The 5,883-nt window shown below is 58.2% G+C and overlaps 1 long non-coding RNA gene across 2 annotated transcripts; it reads left to right on the forward strand.

The window, feature by feature from the left end:
• The first annotated feature begins 327 nt into the window (after positions 1–327).
• On the forward strand, positions 328–1,034 carry LOC109249162 (uncharacterized). Of its 2 annotated transcripts, XR_002072466.2 has the most exons (3): positions 328–434; positions 605–732; positions 1,008–1,034. It is a non-coding gene; the product is annotated as an uncharacterized LOC109249162 (long non-coding RNA). The 2 variants fall into 2 exon arrangements; XR_002072465.2 differs by having other exon boundaries at positions 605–1,034.
• The last annotated feature ends 4,849 nt before the right edge of the window (positions 1,035–5,883 follow it).

Raw genomic sequence — 5,883 nt, forward strand, 5'->3', positions numbered from 1 at the left:
TGCTTTTGAGAGCTCCTGGCTCAGAGGGCAAGTGAGGGGGCCATTTGGGGAGACTTCCTACAGGGAGGGAGCAGGCGGACCTAGAGCTGGCTGGGTGGCTGAGCAAGGCTCAGAGCAGACAGGGTTGTTGGAAGGACCAGGGCCAGGCACAGTGGGAGACATGGAGAGCGAGGGGAGGCCACCAAGACCCCTGCTGCTGGGGGCAGCAGACAGCAGATGAGAGGGTGTGGTCTTTCCCAGGGAACCCAGGGGCCCCTTGGCCCTCCTTGGGAGGCAGTGAACCATGGAGGAAGCAGGGCCCTCCCACCAGCTTCCCTTTGTGCAATTCTTTTTCCTGCTCCTCTCCACCCAGAAGCAGGCCTGGCAACAAGGCTGAAACACCACTGGCAGAAACCCAGCACCCACACAGCCAGGCATGGGCTGGGGTTCCCCAGGTAGGCCGGGCCTATCCTACCTCTGGACCAGGGGAACCTCCCCCATATGTCCTACCCTCAGGTCCTACAGTGAGGGAGGGACTGGGGAGCTTATGGCTTGGTCCCAGCCCTGCCCCAAATGCATGCCTGACCAGCTCAGAGAGGCCTCTTCCTTCCTCTTTCTTTTGCAGGGAAGACCATCAATCTTCTCACCCACCTAAGGCATTTGGCCGCGGCAGGAGGGCCTCAGAGTTCCTACCCGATGCTGAGTGGGACCCAAGGGAACAAGATGCCAGGCCTCTGCGGGTCACCCGTGGTGGTATGTGTGAAACCCCGGGCAGAGAACCCAACATGAGCCATGGGCCCATCCCCATCGGCCCAGCTCAGCCCGGCAAGGAGGCAGCCAGGTCCCGGAGAGCAGGGGCCCCAGAGCCAGCTTCCAGAATTGGGGGTGTCTCCCCATCCTGACTTTCCTCCACAACCCACCTGGGGTCTGTCACTCTACACCACCCAAAGCTCTTTACATCGTGCCCTGTGTTGCAATTCAGTACAACAAGTGCCCTGTGCGGAAGGGTGGCCTTTTACTCATTCCAGAAATAAATGGCCATCAAGCACCCACTACATGCGAGGCACTGTGCCGGGCACTGGGACACCGAGGGACTAAACCACCACACCGTCCCCGCGTTCACAGAGCTTCCTAGGAGAGGCACAGGTAAACAACCAACAACAAATAATTACAAATTGGGTTAAGTGCTATGAAGACAGGAAAGTGTAATTAGCCTGTGCTCACCTCTCTCTGGCCCCCGAGGCCTGCCCTCATTATAGAATACCCACAACTGCCTGACCTCTCCAGCACGCTGCTCGGCCAAGGACCTCGCTTCACCTGGCATGGCAAAGGATGTGACAACAGTTTGAGGAACATTTGCTGAGCCCAATTGGAGACAAAAACAATTTTTTTTTAATTTTTTTTAACGTGTATTTATTTATTTTTGAGAGAGAGAAAGAGAGACAGAGCATGAGTGGGGGAGGGGCAGAGAGCGAGGGAGACACAGAATCCAAAGCAAGGCTCCAGGCTCCGAGCTGTCAGCACCGAGCCCGATGCGGGGCTCGAACCCACGCACTGTGAGATCATGACCTGAGCCGGACGCTTAACCGCCTGAGCCACCCAGGTGCCCCCCAAATTTTTTTTAATTAAAAAAACAGCAAACTATATGCTAACTAATTTGGATGTAAATTTTAGAAAATAAAAAATTAAATTAAAAAAAAAAAAAACGGCAATCATGCAGGTGGATTGTACAATCGAAGTTTACAGCCACTGAAGCCCAGAGAGGCCGAACATTTGGCCCCGGAACCACACAGCTGGCGCGTGGTAGAGCCCAGACTAGAAACCAGCGTTGCCGTCCCCGGGTCCAGAGCTCTGCCACCACCATGCGGCCCTGCTGGCATATCCCGAACCACCTCACAGCCTGCGGGAGTCTCACAGCCTCCTGACCCGTCTCCGATGCCTACTTGGCAGGGCAGCAGGGTCCGGTGGCATCACACACGATGATGGAAGTGTTCCAAGCCTGTGCTCTCCAACACGGACTCATGACATCACTCAGCAGGTTCAGGGAAATAGGGCCAGAGTGGTGGGGTGGAAATCAGCAGGGGCTGTGGAGAGAAGGAAGGTATGGAGGTGATGAGACCCGGAGAAGAAGGAGAGTAGGAGCAAAGGATCCCAAGGAATCTTCCAGACTTTATCCCATAACACACGGGGAGCCACTGAAACACTATGCAAAGTAATGAAACTCCTTGAATGCAGCTTCCCTGGGCCCCCGAGGCGGTCACTGCTCCTCTGAACTCCTCGGCGTCATTGATACCTGCCCCCTCTGGAGATGTATCCCTGTATCCCAGACGCCCTCAGACATCTCAGTGCCTCTCCCGGGTCCCCATGGCCTGCTTGGCATGTGGAGGAGGCTTACATGGTCTCCCCATTCCTGAGACTTGGCCACTGGGCAGAACCTCCCTCCTGCGGCCTCAGAACAGGCCTGCTCAAAGGGACAGCCCAGAGGAATTAGGTGGGAGTTTCTCACCTCATCGGGCCAGAGGGTCCTGACCCAGTGAGCCTAGATGTGGATGTGCATTTAGGAGAGAGGAAGAGAGATAGCAGGAACCTGAACAGGATCATCTAGGAAGTCTTTCTAGAGGGGTCGCCGGGCCTCCCATCATGCCCTGGAGTGAGACTAAGATTCTTCCCCACATGGAGAGTCCCTGCCTGTCTCCCCAAGAGCCACATCCCGCCCCAGAGCCCCAGCCGGGCTGAGATAAGTTCACTGGAACATTCATCCAGGAACTATGCGTTGCTGTTCTGAGTGATCCCAGGCCCGCCTGCTCGACAGGCCAACCCTCAGGCCAAGTGCGGAGCAGAGCACATGGAGGAGACGCTGAAACTGTGACACATGGATGCCATTCCCACAAGGCCACCTAGGCAGGCTGCGGGGGCTCCGAGAGGGGAAGGAGCCCTGGGCCCGGGCCCTGAGTGGGCAGGACACTCTGAGTGCAATGGGTAGACAGGGAGACAAGAGAGAAGAGGTGGATGAGAAAGAAGGAGACAGATCAGAGGTTGGGAGGGAGTGACATAGAGAAACAGAAGGAAAGGAAGAAGCAGAGAAAATGAGAAACTCCCCTTTGCTTCTTGGGGGACCGATTTCAGGGGCCTTTCGGACATTCAGACAGTCCCGCCCACACCTCCCCCACCCCCTCCCCCGAAGCCCCACCTCTGGCCAGACAGTGCCCCCTGCTTCTCTGCCTCCGGGGGGGATCAGGATTCCATCCTGTCACCAGTTACAGGAGATTGGGGCGAAGGAGGGAGACACGGGTGGAGGGAGGGGCACTGAGATCTCCGTCCCTGGACCATGTAAGGACCAACCAGGACCGGCCTCCAGAACCCCAGAGGCACAGTGTCCTGATGCTGTCTCCAGCTGGGGGTCACCCACGCTTGCGCCCCACCTGAAACCCGAAGCGAGTTTGTTGTCAGTACCTCCAGGAGGGGTTTGGAGACTGCCCAGGTACCCGAACATCCCCAGAGAGAATGAAAATTCCGCCCACCACCAGGCGTCCTGATTCCTGGGAGGCCTGAGCCCTTAGGTGGTTTGGCTCTGAATGGAGGCCGGGAGAGGGTCACATCGGGTCCTCTGTAAGGGTGGAGAGGCAGGGGACTGTGTAGTTGACCCCAAGGATGCCATCCTGGAGGTAGAGGATGATGTGGGTGGAGCTTGGAGCTGGAAGTGGGAGGGGCAGGGGAGGAGGAGGGGCTGGGTGTTTGGAGGAGTTTTGTTTGTTTGGAGCTTTTTCCGCTGCTCTTCCTGTTTGGCAGCCAGAGCTGTGACGGCCAATGGCCACCGGGACCCACACCCACCTCCAGCCAGGGCCCCAGGCCAACATGCCCTCCATGCCTCCAAGAGGCCCAGCCGCCCCCAAGGAAAGCCATGCAACGCTCAGGCCCCAGAGACGGGCCGGCCAGGCCAGCCTGGAAGCCAGGGACTAGGCCATTAACTGTGCCTTGTTAAAGCTCTGAGGCTGACAGAGGTCAGCACAAGTCAGCAAGAAACAGCAGACTTAAGTCAGGCAGAGGCATTTTTGAGAATTGGAGCACCCAGCTCAAAGAAAATTAGGAGGCACAGTAAGAAGGCCCTTCCTCTCGTTATCACGCTGCCCTTTCCGGGGGTCACCAGGCCCAGAGGCCAAGAGAAGAGGGAGGGCTCATAACTCCAACTGTCTGGGCCCAAATCCATCCCTGCCAAGTTGTGTGACCTTAGACAGGCGCTGAACCCCTCTGAGCCTCAGTTTCGTCCTCTGTAAATTGGGGCTGATGAGAACGAACTCCTCTACCTCAAATGTCACGAGGATTCAGAGAGCTAATCCGCGTGAAGCATTCAGGACATACCTGGCGTGTTGGCTGTCATTTTGGCAGAGCGCCCATGCCACTGCCTGCATCCCCCGTCCCCACAGAGCACACAGGGGTGGCCAGCGTGGGGGAGGGCAGGCTGCTGAGGTGGACCATATGCCATACGGATACCAGGTCGGGGAGGCCGGGGTGGGCCATGCGGTGGGTGCCGAGTGGGGAATGGACAGCACGTGTCAGAAGTGGGGACACAGACACCATCACAGTGACCCGGTCACCCAGAAGTACCTCGCCGGCCCGCCCCCAACATCAGAGCTGGGAACTCGGCCTCGGGATAGTCGTGGCCTCGGGGCAGATTCCTGTGCCCTAGTGAGCCAGAAATGCCCACTCTGTGGGAAAGAGGTCTGGCCTGGGAGGCGGGAGGCCTGGACGGGCCGTGTCATCCGGGCACTGGCTCTCATCTCCAGCCCGTCTCTTCCTTCAGTCCCGGAGGGGCTGAGAACTCTCCTACCCCTGACCCCCTGAGCCTCTCCTAGACACTCTCTCTGCTGGGTTTCCACGGCCCCAGAGTGGTACGCCAGGCCCAGGGAGGGCACACAGGGCCAGCCAGCCAGGGCAAGAGTGCCCAGGACCATCAGGCCAGGCAGGAAGGAAAAGCAGGCCCCAGAGAGCCAGCAACCCGGGAAGGGAAAGAGCAGGGGCTCTGGAACTGCAGCAGGGTGGCACGGAGGGGGCACTCTGGGCTGACTGAACTTTCTGCCGCCCTACCAGAGGTTCTCTGGGAACCATGGGGCATCTTTTCTATAGATACTTCATTCTGAAGATGAAACAGGGGGAGGAGAAGGGAGGACGGAGGAAAGGAGAGGAGAGAAAGGGCGGGAGGCAGGGCCACATTCCCACAGCCCTTGAGGAAGAGCTGCATGTGACCCCTGCCATCTCCTCCATTAGACCCCTGGGTCTTAGCCACCATTTACTGAGGGCTTCGTGCCCTGCCCTCTGCTGAGTTCCGTGCATACACCAACTCCCGTGGCGGTGGTATTTTCATCCTCGACACAGAAGTCAAATGACCTGCCTGAGCTCACAGGGGCGGCGGGCAGCCAAGCTGAGTCTGGAGCCCAGGCCTCACTTGGCCTTGGCCATACGTTTCCTCCCCAGCCCCTGAAGAGTAAGTTGTCCCAGTAGGTGCTCAATAAATGATAGATCAAAGGAGGGAAGGAGGGAGAGAGGGAGGATGACAGGAAGAGACGATAAGCCGGGTAGACTCTCAGGCAGCTAGAAAACAAATAAGAAGGTGCTGTTTCCCAGTGTCAGGATGGCACGCTGCCCGGAACGGCTGCCCTACACTCAGGGAGCGCAGGGCCCGCGCTTGCCTCATCTTTTCCAGAAGTATGTGAGCTCAGATACGTCAGCCTTCAGGTATGCAGTGAGGTCTGTGGTGAGAGGCGCGCTCTCTCTCTCTCCTCGCTCTCCTTCCTCCTCAAATCTGCCCTTCCCCTGCAGCCACCCATCCCACCCAGCCCGCCAGCCAGCCCAGCCAGCCCCAGCTCCATGGAGGGGGGGTGGGTGGCTGTGAACAGCCCCCTCAGG

Source organism: Panthera pardus, unplaced genomic scaffold (genome assembly GCF_024362965.1).
Source record: "Panthera pardus isolate Hobbes unplaced genomic scaffold, ASM2436296v1 HiC_scaffold_6, whole genome shotgun sequence".
Classification (NCBI taxonomy): Eukaryota; Metazoa; Chordata; class Mammalia; order Carnivora; family Felidae; genus Panthera; species Panthera pardus.